Source organism: Abramis brama (assembly GCF_963993115.1).
Source record: "Abramis brama genome assembly, chromosome: 15".
Taxonomy (NCBI): Eukaryota; Metazoa; Chordata; class Actinopteri; order Cypriniformes; family Leuciscidae; genus Abramis; species Abramis brama.
The window spans coordinates 23717305-23735429 of NC_139977.1; the positions used below are offsets into that span (position 1 = coordinate 23717305).

General features: G+C 37.4%; 1 protein-coding gene and 1 long non-coding RNA gene across 4 annotated transcripts in view; one reads left to right on the forward strand and one right to left on the reverse strand.

Moving 5' to 3' along the window:
- unc5da (unc-5 netrin receptor Da) overlaps positions 1–18125 on the forward strand; it is a 235298-nt gene that overhangs the window by 82186 nt on the left and 134987 nt on the right. The gene's annotated exons all lie outside the window — the stretch shown is intronic.
- The window catches only part of LOC311097821, a 70767-nt gene continuing 64319 nt past the window's right edge, over positions 11678–18125 (reverse strand). Inside the window, exon 3 of the long non-coding RNA XR_014609331.1 lies at positions 11678–11750. This is a non-coding gene — a long non-coding RNA (uncharacterized lncRNA). The remainder of the gene's footprint in view (positions 11751–18125) is intronic.

Consider the following 18125-nt stretch of genomic DNA (forward strand, 5'->3'; position numbering starts at 1 on the left):
TATGGCTGTTGGCCATTCCACTGTTGCGGTGACGGGGAACAATTCAGAAAAGAGGAAGGGCGAGGGGAAAATTTCTTTCCGCTTTCTTTTTTCTTGCCTGTCTTTTGATTATAGCCATCCCTTATTAAAGTGCCAGGCTGCGAGTTGTAGAAATATATCAACCCTATTGAAATTAGCTGCAGGTCTAAGATGATTTTTTTCCCTGCCACCCTCCAACCCGGCTGATGGTGGAGCAGATGAGTCAGCAGCATGGGCTCTTAAGAGACGCCAGGCTCAGACTAGAACAGGGGAGATGGGTGACAGAGGAATCTGCTACACCATTAATTACAGTAATGGTGATGCAGCAGGCGGGAAAAACGGCTCTGTGTATAATGAGGTCTGTGAATAAAACTCACTCTCTGTGTCGTGTGCCCAATAAACAATGAGTCCAAGAGAAATCTGGGGATCAGATTCCTGGAACAAGGCGGTTGTAAACTGGACGTAGGTGAGTCAATGACTGCGTGTGCACCAATAATGTGATTTATTTCCAATAATCAGAGTAAGGACTGATTCTCTTTGTTCATTCTTTAAGAATTGTGGTTATGTTCTGCCGTTATTTAAACACCCCAATGCACAGCACAAATGATGAACTCGAATACAGTAGTTTCCCGGTTCTTTGGTATCTGGTCATAGTCATTTTTTTCTGTGATGTGCTTAAAAATGTCTCCATTTCAGTGTTTTCAACCATCAGTATACTGCATTATATTCATGTCACTCAATGTTGTCAACATGAACTCAGTTACTACAGCACCCCAAAAATGCACATGCGCACTTTGGGCTAAATAGATGCAGTTAAAGAATATGGTTGCTACGATTATGAGCTTAATCGCATCAATTTGTTCAAACTTGTGTTTACATGAGGTAAAGTTTAATCGCAATATTGCCTAAATCTTAGTAGAATCACATTGTTCAAATCGCAATAAACGTTGTCATTGACACAAGGCTTATTTTTTGATGAGCTGGTTTTTAATTTCTGAATAAAATATGTATTTTTTTTTTCCATATTAAAAGAACCATGATCAAACTAACATACACTAATCATACATTAGTCTCTTAAAACATCAATAATTTAACTGATACAAGGTATGGTTTATATGGACAATATAGACAAACCCAACCGTTAGGTTTAAAATTTAAACAAAAAATTTAAACCAACAGTTGGGTTTGTCCAAATTTGACAAAAACATGGGTTGAAACAACCCAGCATTTTTTAGAGTGTATTGTAAAATGTCAAATGGTGTGGATCCTCTGTTTCTTTTTTTATATTTTAAATATGAAAAAAAGCTTGTTACATTACTGAAACACCACATAACTTTTTAGAGTAATCCAACAGACTTTTCTTGAAAATAGCATTTTTTCTAAAGCATATAAAACCAACATGGACAAAAAAAAGCATGTGTGTTTTAAACTTTTAAAACACACCTTTTAAACATTTTTTTAATCTAGTTTTTCTTTTTTACAAACTTATGTCATTGACCCAAGCATATAGGAAGACACAGCAGCCAGCTGTCGCTCCGGTGTAAGGCTATGTTTTAGAGTAAAATTGTTAAATAAACACTCAACCCTCTTCTCATTCAGTAGTATCATTCACCCTTGGTAATTGCAGCAGCAGATCTTACAACCAGCTCTATGAAATATAAATGATTGCTATGAAAGTTTAATTAACTTTATGTAAGCTTTTCCTCCACTGGAGACCTTGGTTAATATTCTAAGATCTCAAATGCGTGACCTTGCAATGTATGTGTTTTACCTAACTAATTTCATCAAGGAGACTGGATACTACTATTAGTGCTCGGAATAATGAATAGCTCTGATTGGCTTTAAACATCCTGCTAGATACATTGCTGCATTTCGTTGGAAGAAGATGTTGTTGGATTATGATGGCTTAAATAGTAATGTCCCACCATGCATCGCTTCTCAGATCAGTATAGTCAATATAGTAAATGCATCTTGTTGGTTTTCTGCTGTTTTGACAGATACTAATGAGGAGTGGAAGACATTTTTTTTATTGATGTACTGTGTTGTAAGTACAGCACAGAGCAAGAGTACAATTTAATCTGGCTCACTTTAGAGAGTACGTTGGAGCAAATGTGATGAACTTAATGCATATGAATATAACAAGACATTAATTCTATTTCTTTTTCTTCAGAGCATCAGCTGTAGGATGTTTAACAACTTGACCTACTCTTGATTTGCAGTGTGCATATAAAGTGAACATGAAAACGAGCTTAGTACTTTAAATCTTGAAATGAATTTAGCACAGTGTACATAGCTAATTAAGACATTAGATTGGTTGACTTTTGCAATCAGTCTTTAACCTTTGTAATAAATTTAGGAACATGGGGAGAAAAAAAGAGAACAAGGAATTAATTTGCTCTAAGATGTGAAACTAGCCTGTGAAAAGTATAAAGTCATTCTGGTATTGCTTGAAAATCATAATTAAAGCCTTCTTATGTTTAGACTTCTTAAGATGCGTCAAGTCAGACTGAGATAGCCTATAATTTGCATTAAGACCCTCATTGAAGTCAGACAGCTGTTTTCTACTGCAGACTTTTTTTCATTTTAACTTGATTCATCATGACCTTTAAATTAAGTTGACCTGAACCTCAGCGGCTCGATCCTACAATGAACGTTCTGGGTTCAAAACAAGTTCAGTTTTATTGAGAGAATCTCTCATGTGCACAGTAATGTACTTACAATTGATGTTTGCTCGTTGCCTGCCTCTTCTCTGACTGTCTTCATCAATGAAATGGCAAAAAGGCCAAAAAAGTGTTATTGTTGTGTAAATCATACTTTTAGCAGTAAAACTACTGCTCTAGGTGGTGAATTAACATTTTAACTGCATTACGGTAAACACAAATTTTAATTAAACACAAGGTTTAATCTGTTGATTGAGTTTCAAGGTATAATTCACCCAAAAATGTAAACTCATGCTGCCATCAATTTCTCACTTTCATAGTTTCAAACATGTATGACTTTTTCTTCTTTAGACCCCCAACTGTAACTGCAACTGTTTTTGTCCATATAATGAAAGCTAATGGGGTCCAAAACCACCCCATTGACTTTCATTGTATGGAATTTGTATTTAACTCAGAACATTTCTTTAACAAGCTTTATATCTATTTCAGGTGTTATTTTTTGCCTGCATTGCCTGCATGTAAAAGTTTGGCCCATGAGGTGTTTGAAAACTCAAGCGTTGCACATCAGTCATAACTTCTTAACCACAAGCCTTCCTGTCAGTCACAGCAGAGGCATTGTGATGGCTTCCTTACCACTGTAAAAATGCAGGGAAAACATTTCTCGACACAATCCTGTGGCTGTCACGATCCAGCACTAAATGTTCTATAGAACCGATCTATTTTGGATGTGAACCATGGCCATTGGCAGCATTCACCAGTGTAAATAATGTTGATCTAAATAGCAATGAATCAATTCCCACGCCATTCCCCTCTCTCCACTCACTGGCAAAAGCTTCATTCCACACTGAGCCAGAGGATTGGGTTCTTTCTCAACATGAATGGCACCATGGCAACGACTCGTCAGTTAAACATTCAATTGTATTCTCAAAGCTTCAATGAATAACAATTATCCCAGAGTTTTTGATGACTGTTGCCCCCCTGCCTTTTTTTTTTCTTTTTTTTGGAATTGCTTTTTAACGACCAGAAAATTTAATTTGTGAGTAACCCGTATTCCAGAGTGCAGTCCAATTTTCCATCAAGCTATATGAAATACTGAATATTTTGATACACAGCGTCTCTACCAAGTATTTCATGGTTATCAGCTGCGGTTTCTGTGGAAATTACCAATGACTCCCCAGCGATTAGCGCAGTCAATGTATACTTCAGAAGTTCAAAAGTAATTTCACTACTTACACTGCCACTGTAACTAATAGCATGCTGCCTTCAATTAATGGCGACCTCTGATTGCGTTTGAAAGTTTGTGACACAGCACTCTTTTCCTCACTCCCACACACTTCTGGATGTCTTCTGGAGCTCACGCTTGTGCTAAACTTACTGCTGCTTCAATTACTCCTACGACTGTTGAGAATCCACAAACACAGACTTGTTTTATTCTGGATGTGGGTGTGTTTTTGATGTGCATTTCTCAATTTTGTTTTGTAGAAAAATCGTAGTTTTCATCATCATCATCGTCGTTGGTATTGGTGCTGACTGTCATTATCATCATTGTTCAAAATGTCTTAGTGGTGGTGATGATGAAGATGTAGATCAGAACAATCATCATTGTTATAGTATCATCACTGTTGAAATATCTTTAGAATGTTAATTATGAGAATGATCAGAATTACGATATTCTGATTTTCATCTTCCTCAATCACCACAATCATCATCATCAGTCATTTTAATCCATATCTGGATTCGGTTTATATCACAAATCCGCATCCTCATCATCATTAAATGTCTTCATTATAATAATATTCTCATAATTATCTTCATTGTTATTATTGAAAAATATTTCAAGTTTCCTACCTTCACCTTCATCATTGTTAATAGTAATTCTGATCACATCCCACTTATCTTCCTCCACCTCCTCCTCTTCCTCATCATCATCATCATTATTGTTGAAAAATCTTTATTTTTCAATCAACATCATCATCATCATCATCACAATTATCTTTATCATAGTTTATAGAACTTCACCCTATTCATCATCATCATCATCATAGTTAAAATATCTGCATTCTTATCTTCATCATTATGATTCCTGTCACTCTCTCTCTCAGATCCGCTGCAGTAGTTTGGTGTCTATTTCTGTCCTCTGTGGACTGGGGCCTTTGGACTCTGACTCTGTGTCTAATAATCCACTGTTGTGCTGTGGCTCGCTCTTCTCAGCCGTGACTGCTTCACTCCCCGGGGAGAACTGACCATTAGGGATCAGGCTGACCAGCACAATCCTGTCTCAAGCACTGACAGCAGCTATCCCATCCCATTCCGACCCGTCCCATCCGCCTGTTACTTCCAGCAGGTCTGTCTGGAGATCAAAGTTGTTGTTTTTTCTTTTTTCACAGAACCTGGATTCTGGTGATTATGCCATTTTTGATGGCTGTTGAGTATGCAAATGTGGTGACAGAAGAGATTTGAAATCGTGGCTTGGTAATGTCTGAAGTAGTAAGGTTGCGTGATTTGTTAAAACAGTCTGATGCTGTGTTCCATACATTTAAAATAACTGCTAGGATTTGAAACATATGAAAGTCAAAACTCATAGCAATAATATATCAGCAGGGTCTGTTACGTAACTGACAACTAGGTCATAACAGACCCTGCTGATATACTATCATGCTTAACGTGAAAAGACAGAAAGTGCTTCATTACGGCAATACTGGGAGCATCCATAAATCAGAACTGTTTTGACTGCATCCTCAGCTGTTGTAAGAGCGCATCAGTTTACAGTGTGTGCTCATTAACGTCTCCATTTGTCTATTTTTCATCTTGCTGAGAGGTAGTGCACTGCCGTTATGGAGGTTTAGGCGCTAGTTTCTATCATTCTCAAAGGAATATTTAAGGCAAAAATTAAAAAGTCTGTCATTATTTCCTTATCCTCATCCAAAGCTTTATTTATATCAGGGAACACTTGATGAATATTTGAAGAATTTGCTAGCATAAATCACTAGGGATGCGCTGATAAAAAAATTCTGTCCATAACGAAAATATAAGTGATAACTTGCTTTTCATGTTATGGTCGATATATAATAAATGGCCAATATGTATATATAATATATAAATGTAAATTCTAAAATTTATTCCCATTTAGGAACTGTTAAAAAGTGAATTTGGGCATCACAACATTAAAACAGTCTGAAAATTTTATATTCATTAAAGATTACATTAAACAGTATTATTACATTTTAAAATTTTACATTTAAGATAGTGTCATACAAAAATAGAGGTAATCTAATCATAAAAATGAGCATGCATACACAAATTTAAAATATCTGTCTAAATATGTTCCATATCTACCATAATAACCTAGCGTATATATTATGAATCCTGGCAAAAATAAATAAATAAATAAATAAATAAATAAATAAATGAATAAGGCCACAGCTATCATATGCTTGGCTTTGAAAGTAATGTACAAGTCATATTTCATGATACTTTTATGTTGCTTTTGTATCTGTTTTGAAGACCCATTCCTTTTACACTTTCATTATATTGAGAAGAGTGTCTAGGAAATAAGGGTGAGTAAATAATGAGCGGATATTCCTTTACACTGGCAGCTCTGTGACCGCAGTGATGTTGTCTCAAACGCTTGATGGAAATATCCAGGCTAAGACTGTGACACTCAACATGGCGTCCAGCAGCGCAGAACAAATGTTTGTTATTTATTTATTTGAGTTCTCATTTATTTACTTTCTGGTGTATTAAATGATCTAATGGAACGCACAGCTGGCTGTGTAAGTGATGATTAGGCTTTACGGCGAGGCTCCCTCAGCGGCTTTTTTTTTGCGGGGGTTTCAGACAGGTGCCCTGTAATCTTTTTCCAAACGACAGTCATTAGAGAGTTTGCAGTATAAGCATTTCTGACTAGCTGAGATTTATGCCCGTCTTTGGCAAACAGACGAAACTCTCCGTCATCAGTGCTTATTCACTGCAGTGTGGGATGGGGGACAGTTAATTAGTTTGTTTGTTTTGGGGTGTTTGTGATGCCAGTAGTAGAGAGGCACTTGAGATGAACATTAAAAGGAAAAGTTAAGAGAGAAATGGGACAGAAGCACCTCAGACAAGAGGCTAGGACACATTCTGAAGGAAGCAAAAAAAAAAAAAAGAATGAAGGACTAGAAATGAAAATGGAGATAGTTTGTGAGAGATAGATAGATAGATAATTGAAAAAAAATAACTGACTGGAAAGGAGAAAGAAACCAGAGACGACCGTGGGAGAGAGAGAGTGAATGTTTCAGGCTTTGATGAATAGCAAATCAGACTTTGTAAAAACCTCCCTTCAGTGGTCAATCAGAGCCGCAATTTATCTTTGACACAAAGCTGGGGCCCCGGCAAAGATCCCAGAGGACACGGAGACACAGAGTGAGGTGATTGGTCAGTCTGAGCCAGTCATGCTGAACAGACACCCTTTCTCCACTGGAGCATAGAGGGGAGCTGGTGCACAAATATGAGCATTCGAGGCCACAGGCGTGCTTCTCCCTCCATTTTCCTGAAGCGTTGTGTTCCCTTCTCTTATAGGTTATTTCTTCAGAAACAGTTAGTCACCCTCATTTTGATCCAACCCTGTGTGACTTTCTTTGAAGAATGTTCAGGAGCTGTCAGATTCCATCCAAAAAAGTGTGTGAAGAACAAACTGAAATTCATAATTTGCTTAAAATGTAATTTGTACAGCTCTCTTGTTTGGTCCCTGTGTGTTTCATAACTAATTGAGATATGCACAGTTTGAATGTGCAGAAGAACAAATGAGACGCAGGACAAAGGAACTACATTGTGGTCATTCTTCAAAACAAACGTCCTTTTGTGTTACAAGTCATTCAGGTTTGGAACGGCATGGGGCTGTTCACACACAGTGCTTTTTTGCACTCCACTGAGCTACTTTTCCGTTGGTTTTCTTTGTAAACATGTGGATGACTTTGACCACCCACAAGTCTAGCATGTCTTTCAGGGTTTTGCGCATGACCTTAATGATCTTAAGGTAAGTTACAATTTAAATAAACGTGTCTCAAGACCGTGCAGTTTTTTCCATATTCTACCACTCGTGTTTTCAACAAAAAAACATGAGGCATGAGCAAAAAAACTCATCGAGTCCAACCTTTAGTTTAAACTGATAATTGTTTGTGTTACTTACAACTTACGAAAGATCCAGTGATCCTGCTATGAGGTTTCTCATTAAATGGTTAGTTCACCCAAAAATGAAAATTCTGTCAGTAATTACTCGCCCTCATGTTGTTCCAACCCCGTAAGACTTTAGTTCATCTTTAGTACATCATGAAATCTGAGAGCTGGCTCACTCCTTCATAGGCTGCTAGGTTATCGATATCTGCCATCCCAGAAAAGTTAGTAAAGACATCGTTAATATAGTCCAAGTGACTACTACGTCAGAACGTAGGTTCACTAAGCCGACGCTGGTCATATGTGTGATGCTGGCCAATAGTGAGCCTACGTTCTGACGTACAACCCAGAAGCGGAATTTTCATTTTTGGGTGAACTAACTCTTTAAGGCATGACATATTGTAGCTGGGACAGGAAATAAACTCTTGCTTCGAGGGAGAGTGGAGGAGCTGATGGTTGTATTGACTGACAGTACTGTGTGTTTCTTACACGCACATACACACACACACACACACACACACACACCCTCAGCAATCTCCTTAGAGGAAGTCACAGAAAGAAAAAAAACCCCTCATTCTATCAGAAGCTCAACTCCTCTCTCCTCCTCCATCCTATCCACTTCTCCTAGATGTGCTGTCACATACGCAGTATGAGAGAACAGAGCTCTGCGATTGTTTAAAGGTAGGGTATGGGATTTGCAAAACGGCCGGCAGATTTTGAAAATACACAACTCAAATGGTCCTACCTTCTTTCCTCCAACGCTGGCCCTGACTCCACCCATTCATGTGGAGGGAGGGGGATGGGGGGAGGGGGGTATGGTACGACTGATTGACGAACTTACTGTCCAATGATTCTAGGTGGTCTTGGAAATGATTGGCTGGAGTTTTTCGAGTCCTGCCCGTTCCACAGATGATTAAATTGCTTAATTTTCATTTCAGTGCTTCTAACTCAGAAGTGGGTTAGGAATAGGATTTCAAGTGATTTTGAAAAAATGGACAAAAAAGAGAATCACATACCCCACCTTTAAATTAGATGCTGCTTTGTTGTTTTTCTCAACGGTTTCCTTTTCACCTTTTTCATGTAAGCTAATCTATTTTTTTTTTTTTTTTTACTCCTTAATTATGTGAGTAATGATGGTAATGTGTGAACATTAATGTCTAAAACATAATTCTAAAACATCATTGACATTTTCACTCTGACAAACACTTTTATTAGTGGAATATTTTGTATTATTAGTGGAAAACAAAAACTGCGTCATTAACGTAAATTACGTCACGCAGTTAGATGATCTTAGAAGTCAGGAGTTTATCACACCAAGCACCTGTAACCCTGGTAGGAGGAAATTTCCATTCTAACCCTTTAACCCGATTCTGCTTCTGTTTGTGATCAGACATTTTAAGCTGTTAAACTCTGGGAAAGTTTTCAGTGGTCCAGTATTCAAATTCACTCAAACAATCTGTCCAAAACAGCGCTAATGTAAAGAAGGCCAGGCTGATTACATCAGAGATATAAGAGACGAGAGAATAGTCTCACATTGCGTTTTTACTGAATTATTCATTCCAGTGTGTGCTTTGCTTTAAAACACGAGCTATTCTGTTTCTGAAGAGCGCAATTTTGGTGACGTATACAGGAGTCGTGGGCTACAGTAAGCGTGTGAGAGTCTGTTATATTGATGCACAAACTACAAACCTCTCGATCACTGATCGCACGCTGCATTTATGTACAGACACATTTCAGTACATTCGCATTGTTTCCACACACTCAAGATAGGCTAATGTTTGAGTTGTCATGGGTAACGTTACGTTGCTGTGTTTAGTAATCGTAGGTTTATGCAGTCAAGTCAAGGCGGTTTATTTTTGGGTTTCCATGTGGTCCTGTTCGGTATTGCAGCTTGACTCGTCTAAAATGAAAAAGCATGGGTGCTTTGGTGTGCATAAATTTATTATAGAATTATATGGACTCCTTATATCATTTGGTATTTTGGTTATTTGGTGTCGTTCTCCAAGCTTCCTTGATGCTTGCAAAAAAGCGAGAATCGGCCTTCAATCTGATTGTTTACTCTGTTGGATATAGCAAAAGAGGACAAAATGAATGTGTTGAACAAGATAAATAGTGTATGCTTAATTTCATGATAAGTGTACGATTAATCACGCAACAAAAGTGACTAATATATATATATATATATATATATATATATATATATATATATATATATATATATATATATATATATATATATATATATATATATATATATATTAGTAACAAATCACTAATATATTTATATATATATATATATAGCCTACACTTGCTAAAATAAAAATGTTACAATTGTATTATTTTAACTGTTTGTCACACAGTCCAATTCTCACTATTAACTAACTATTAACTATGACTTTTGCTTCAATAAACTCTGAATCACTGCTGAGTAATAGTGAGGTACTTGTTAAGATTAGATATTGGGTAGGATTAAGGGATGTTGAATATGGTCATGCAGAAACAGCCATTAATATGTGCTTAATTAATAGTACTAGTACTAATAAACAGCCAATGTCTTATAATATACATGCTAATACGCAGCTAGCCTAGTTAATAGTAAGAATTGGACCCTACACTGAAGTGTTACTGATTTTTTTTCTGTTTTTTTTTTTCTTCTGGCCAGTAAGTACAGAGCACCTAAATATTATATGTCATATATTATATAATATTGTATATATATATATATATATATATAATATTGTATACAATATTATATATATATGCTTTTGGGTTCTCTTCTCTCACAAATGTTTTGTGTTCCCCCAAGAAACTTTGCGTTCCCTTGGAAACGTTTACAAAGAACAAAAAAGCTTTGTGAGCAAATGCAAATTTTCTCTGTTGAGAAAGTTTTTAAATATATTTATCCCTACCATCTCTTTCTTGTTTTTTCTTTTCCCCACCACTATGTCCCTTTAGGGGCTCTGTTAGTAAGCAGCCACCTAAAACATGTGAGAAACTACTGAGTAATGCCCTAGCAACCAAATAGCAACATGCTAAAAACTACCCCAGTATCATAACGTGAGTTTTGCAACACACACATTTTCTATATTATTATTATTATTATTTTATAATTTTTTCAAAGTTTATTATTTAATCATTTTATTATTAAATATTTTAGCTTGAATTACTTAGCAGTTATTTTTAATGGTGACATTTATTTTCAGACATAGACATGTCATCAAACTGTCCTGTTTTTCGACACGTTTTGAAGTGTTTTGAGTCTTTTCGTCTGTAATGCCTCTACTAAAGCTGATTGATGACATTGGCACTGAAAGAGCTTTGTGTAGCCTTTTTAAAAGCCTATTTGAACTGTAACCGTTGCGATTTTTCATATCTTTGTTAGTTGCACCATGGACTAATCACACACCAGCGAGACGGAGAGAGAGGACATTGTCATATTTAACATAGCGAATTAGGGAACAGGTGGGATGTGTTATTTGTCAACTGGCTGAAAATGCAAAAATGGAAAATCACCCATTTAAAGGCAATCGACTGCAAGAAAAACATTTGCACGCATCTAATTGAGCCCACTCTAATAGGACGCTTGATCATAGCTGCTTGAGCACTTATGATATTAATTTAGCAAAGGCCTAATTTCCACTCCTGAAAACACGGCACTTACATAAAAGAAAGGAAGCAAGAAAGCCTTAATTAGATCTATGAATAGACAATGAAGGAAAGCACAGCAGACTAAATGGAACTGTTTATTGGCTTTGTTCCCAATTCCACATAACACACAAAATGCACATGAACACACTTTATTGCTTCTTGTGTGTACAGTATATGATGACCGTCTCTAAACTCCTTTGGGGTAATTAAAAAGGACAGCTCAGGGGTGGCAACCAGATGGAGACACACGCTAGCATCAATCCGTGACGATACCTGTAAAAAAAAGGATCTGCTGTTATTCACTTTCCTCGTATCCTACACCACTCCTAACCATCTGCAGAGTACATACTGCTGTCCCCATGCTAATGTACGCCCTCGTATTGACCTGCTGAGTGCATACTTCTGTTCCTGCGCTTTTGTCATACCCTACTTCATCCAGAGCCACCTGCTGAGTGCGTACTTTACAAACACGTCCCTCTAATAGCAACCAGCCCATGTGTCACATTCACTTCCTCAAAGTGCCCACGCTCTGATTTGGCCCTTCTGTTTTAGTTCAAAATAACTTCTCGAGTGCTCAGTTTCACCTCAGTACTAACGTATACTTTCCATTCCATCCACGTTCAAGTTGACCTCCGTCAAAGAGCGTGACTTGAGAGGGACCTGAATATCATAGTGTGATTTGATTTGGGCCAGTAAGCCGCCCAAACCTTGACATCAAGACGTCGAGCACCATGTATCCTCTGTCTATTTCTTGTCTACATAATTAGGCTACTGTATTTTTTCCCATAATAAATGTACCATCAGCTCTGCCTTGTCAAATCATTCAGCGCTTTTGCGGTGACTAATGTCAGTAGCTTGTGGGACTCGGTTGGACAACGAGGCGTCTGTCAGTTCCTACCAGTGCCCTCGGTTTCCAAATCTAACAATTCTTTAATTGGCCATGCACAAGCGACATATGTTCAAATGTGATACTGTAATTAATTCTGAAATTAATTGTTTAAAAGTGTTGGCAAATTTAGAAAGGCCATTTTTACAGATGTTGTTCTGGTGGCATTTGTTAATTAACATTGTTTTAATGCGTCTGTCGGCATATGGTGGCAGTCTCTTCCTGGCATCCTGCGAGTAGTCAGTGGTCAGGAGTGAAGCGGAGGAATAGAAGGGAGGAGAAAGAGAAGGCTAAATACAGACACGGAAGATGGTGAGAGGGGGAAACGGGGCCCTGCAGTGTCTAATGGAACTTCCTGGAAGCAAAATAGGAGGAATGGGAGATTTTGAAAACAGAGAATATAAAAGGTTGGTGTGGAAAGGAGATGTACTGTTATTCACGGTGAGGGAACTGTGAGTAAAAGAAAGCAGAGGAAAGGAAAAATGAGAGGGAAATTCTATTTACAGCACACTCAATTATTGGCATTTTCCATGAGCATTAGATACAAGATGAATACATAGTTCCCACATGACGTCACAACATACGGGCATTTGCCGACCCGGCGCCATTTCTGTGGGCATGCTGTGGGCAGAACATTAGACGAAGAAGCTGAAACGAGTTAATTTCGTGATAAAAAGTGAAAATGGTCATCTCCTGCTGGGTCAATGGATGTTCAAATCGTGCCGGAGGTTCAGTTAAATTTGGATTTTACAGTATACCCGTCATTAGACTTCATGAATGTGACAAGACGAAGCTTTTGTCAGAACAACGATGGAGGTTATGGCTGGCGAGGATAAACAGGAAAGAAACTCCCTCAAAACACGCAAGAATTTGTTGTTTTTTATTGCGAGTGTACACAAATATAAGTTAACACTTTGCAGTTTGAATGATGTCCTGTATGTACAAAATGACGAGGTATTAAAAACATACAAAAACAACATTGTTTCCACTGTTCGATCGCGCCCGCGACTCTCTCTCTCACTCACTCACTCACTCACACACACAGACACAGACTGACGCACACACACACATTCCAGCCTTGCAATCTCAGATTATGTCCCTAAAGAACCCGCGTATAAAGTAGTTCTGCATTAACTGTTACATTAATTTGCACGCGAGTTTTATTTATTTTCATACCGTGTATATTCATATTCATGCACATATTTCCAGGCTCGGAATTGCTTACATGTTTTAAAACTCCTAGCCAATACCAGATAATGGTACACATGGATAATACAGTATCTGAGCCAAAGCTGCAAAATCAGTGCTCAGTTTAGCGCATACGGATCAACACCATTTATGACTGAAATTTTCGCATTGTACCTCTCTCTGTCTTGTGTTAATAGAGTGTCTTTATAATCTCTGTCACTTTGTCTTTTCATGATTTTCGTAACATTATAAATAGGAAGAAATCTTCGAAATTTGCTTGTAAAACCTTGTAAACACAGCAGCTTATGCCCTCAAAGATGGCGTCTCCGGGGAGGTCACGTGACATTAATTGGCCTGTGGGAACTATGTATATTAACGCTTCACCCCCATTGACAGAATTTTCCAGCTTCACGTGTTTGACACATCTTCTGAAAGAGTGCTGAATCTCCCGATGAAAACACAAGTGAAGAAGATGCAGAAACAAACGATATCATATGCAATCAAATGCAAGTGTAAAATAACGCGATCATCAATATTAAATAACATATAAATCAAAACTGAAATGAAATGTCGACCCAGGATAAGCTATAGGACTGCAAGCATTAGGTGTGTTGATGGACCCGATCTACTCCAACTACAGTATGTTTGATCATTGTTCTGAATCCGATCTGGATGTAGGCTAGTCTAAAATTTAGCTTTTTTTATTAAACTTACCCACATTAAAGTGTTGATAAAAAAAAGTGCATGAAGCTAGAATAAAATGTTTTTGTTGTTGTTGTTTAAAAGCAGAGGGGCTGTTCTTGCTTTTGATATGTTGCATGTTCAGATATTCATACAACAAAATATTCAAGGGGCCAAGAAATTTTTGTGAAAATGGTCAAAAACTCTGGTGTTAAAACGCGAAAGAGTTAATGGTCAAGTCACCTTTATTCTTATAGCGCTTTTATAAGAATAAATATGGGTTCAAAGCAGCTTCAGAATAATAAACAGGAAATTAACAGAATTATGATGGAAACTTTATTAAATAAGAGACAAGGTAATAATGTCATTATTCATCTAAATTCAGTTCAGTGTTATTTCAATTCAGTTCAAACTGTGTAAAATTCATTAATTATGAAACAAGTTCAATTCGGAGCCCCCAAAAGGACATGGTGGTGGAAAAAATCTGATATATATTTCAATGCTCTAACGTCTCCTTGAGAAACTTTGTTCATTCGCAGTACCTTTTTCGCAAAACTAAAAAAAAATGTGTCTGTTGTTATTGACAACTAATTTCTAATCTTTTTTTTCTGTTTTTTTTTCTGCATTGCAATTCACCGTTGGATATTCCTGTATAGGTAAGCTTACATTTCTTTAAAAAAATATTGTGTGTGTGTGTACTGACTTTTCTAAACTCTTTGATATTGCATCGGTTGCATGCAGTGAGTGAAGGAAGTTCTATGGCTGAATCAATAAACACACACCAAGGTTATGAGTAAAACTTTCATCTCAGCCAGTGGTCAATATTTGATTCAGTAGTTTGGTTTTTGTTGATATTCCACTCTGTATTCCTAGGTTCTGAGCTTTTCCTACAGATTTGAAACTCAAAGTCTCAGAATGAGGTGAGACAAGGTTTGTCTAATGCGATTTTACAAAATTGTGTTTTTCATGGACTTTATTGCGTGAGCTTGTGTGCCATTAGTAAGAGTTATATTGTTCTATTGCCGCAAACTTTTTAGGAATTTTAAAGGAAGTGGAGAAAAACACTGAACTGCTGCTTCCACACACATTCAGAAACAAATCCACCAAGAGATGGATACCTTCTGCCGAAGTTAATCCAGGCTGCCACATATCAAATCATTCTGACACTGAGTTCCTGTTCAGTGGTGACTAATGTAGCTCATCCTGAAAACAGAGACGCCACACTCAGAGAGAGAGAGAGGAAGTGTCTGGCTGTCCTGTACCTATTGTCTTACATGTATTGCAGAACAAACCCCTAACGTCTAAGCCATAACGCAGACCTCCATTTTGAATTTCACATGTGTGCAACAGGCCACTGAAAATGTCATTTTCATGTCATTTCATGTTGTGCGGCAATGGGAGTGCTGGTCTGAAAACGAGGTGTGTTCAGGTGCATTGTTGGTGCGTTGCTATTTTGAGGCAACTGAAATAGACTGCGCCATTGACCAACTGAAACCTGGTCTAAAGTCAATGGCGCAGTATTTTTTTTTTGTTATTAAAGAGCGCGTTAGTAATGTGTACCTATAGGCGGGTCCACAACGCGCGTACACTCTGCTTATTACACACACAGGGAAGCGCAACAGCACACAAACTAGCCAAATATTAAAAATAAAAGGATTACAATGTAAAAGATTAATATCGTGTACACAAAGATAAGGTGGAATCCGGCTTGTCCCGTAGATGGTCTGCTTGCGCCCTTTAACCTCGCGCACGAGCAGATCCGTTTGCTCTATGAAGAAGTGTTCAGTTTTTCCGCTTGCAAATTTCGCCATGTAAATAGCAATCCGCCATGGCGCGAGCACAACTGGCTTTTAAAGGGAATGGGAGATGAGACTCTGATTGGTTTATTGCACGTTACGCCCAAAACACACCCATTACTCATTAAGAGAATAGGGACAAACCTTTTAGACTGTTCGCCGGGCGCGCCAACCATTTTTCCCATCGTTAAACTAGCAAAAGTGGATTCAGACACGCCCTAAGTGCACTTGATCATTAAAATAGGGCCCTTAGACTGAAGAATCATGTGTTCTTACATAAGTTTTTCTTCTTCTCTTCTTTATAGTCTCTGTTTGTTCAGTATGATAAAGTTTGCACTAAGGGTCTGGTGTTATCGCATAAATTCATTTGTATTATTCAAGTCAGATTAATTTTGCACAGTGTGTCCTCACCAATGTTTTTATCCCTTTGATAAAGACTTCATCATGAATTATTAAGTGAGCTTTGTAACTCTGAGAGGAGGGCCTGAAACATTAAAAAGATAAAGGCTCAAGATGAGAAGAGTATTAAAATTCCAGATGGTTTTGAGCTGCTGAAACTGGAGAAGCTGAAACAAGTAGTCTGTCTCTTAAACAAATACAACAAAAATACAAGGAGAAAGAGTGGAGTTGAGAATATGAAAGAGCCTCCGGTACATCCTACCGTTCAAAAGTTTGGACTCAGTACGTTTTGTTTTTTTTTCCGTTTTTTTTCTCCTTTTTTTCAAAAATGCTTTTTCCAAATTCTATGCTTTTATTCAACAAGGATGCATTAATTTGATCAAAAGTGACAGTAAAGACATTTATAATGGTGCTTAAGAATTTTAATTTCAAATAAATGCTGTTCTTTTGGACTTTCTATTCATCAAAGAATCCTAAAAAATACATCACTGTTCACCCAAAAAATATTAAGCAGCAAAGCTATTTTCAACATTTATAATAAGAATTTTTTCTTGCGAAGCAAATCAGCATATTATAACGATTTCTTAAGGATCATGTGACACTGAAGACTGGAATAATGGTTGCTGAAAATTCGGCTTTTATGTATTTATACTAAAACACTAAAACGGTAGTGTATTTATTTAGTTCTTTAAATAATATTTAAAGTGCCCCTGTTATGCTTTCTCGCATATTAACTTTAATGCGGTATATAATATAGCTGTTTGTGAATGTAATAGTTCTGTAAAGTTTTAAAGATCAAAGTGTACGACAAATAGAGTCTTCCAAAAGAAAGAATCGATTCTGAACTGCCGAAGAGAGTCATCAGCAATTCCAGTCTCACTTCCTGTTACAAACCTATGTAACAATGTAAACAATTTGCATAATGTCAGCTTATGGTCTTCACTGGCTGCCCGCAAATAATGTCTACTTTGACTGGTCCTCAATCAGTGTAGTTGTAACTGAGGCCTGTAAGAGTCTGGTTCGTGTTGTCGACATGTCGAGAAGACGTTGTATTCAGTGTTGTTTTCTTGCACTTCAAAAGGATGAGAACTCCTGCTGGAATTGATACAGGGGAAAAAGATGCCATTGTTACTGTTTGTATCACTGTGCATACAAGTGCTGAAATTCAGATATGGTAATGTGCTTTTCGTTTCCGACACGCACTGTAAGCGGTAGACCAATCACAACAGACTTGACCGTCTGACCAATCAGAGCAGAGTAGGCTCATGGAAAGGAGGGGTTTAGAGAGACATAATCTTCGAACGAACCATTTTCAGACTCTTTGAGAAATGAGGTGATGTGTAATGTATATTATGAGAATATTAAGGAGTTTTTTGATATTTGATGCATGGAAATCCATTGTAGGAGACCACAAAAAATAAATGGGGAACCTTTAAAATAGCATAATTGGGGCACTTTAATAAATTAACTTTTGAGTTTCACTTCAATTTGATTTCCTGTCAATCCAGGTTAACTTCCTGTGAGGTGTGGCCAAATCAGCTCAAAGAGAGCCTATTCTTCAATTCTATCACTGGCAATGATGAGTCATTTCATAGATCAGCACACTCAGAGTCAACAGAAAAGAATCACGTTTTATTCCAGCACAGAGCACACCTACATCAGAGTCGCGAGCGATGAGTCATGGCCTAACCCATTCGG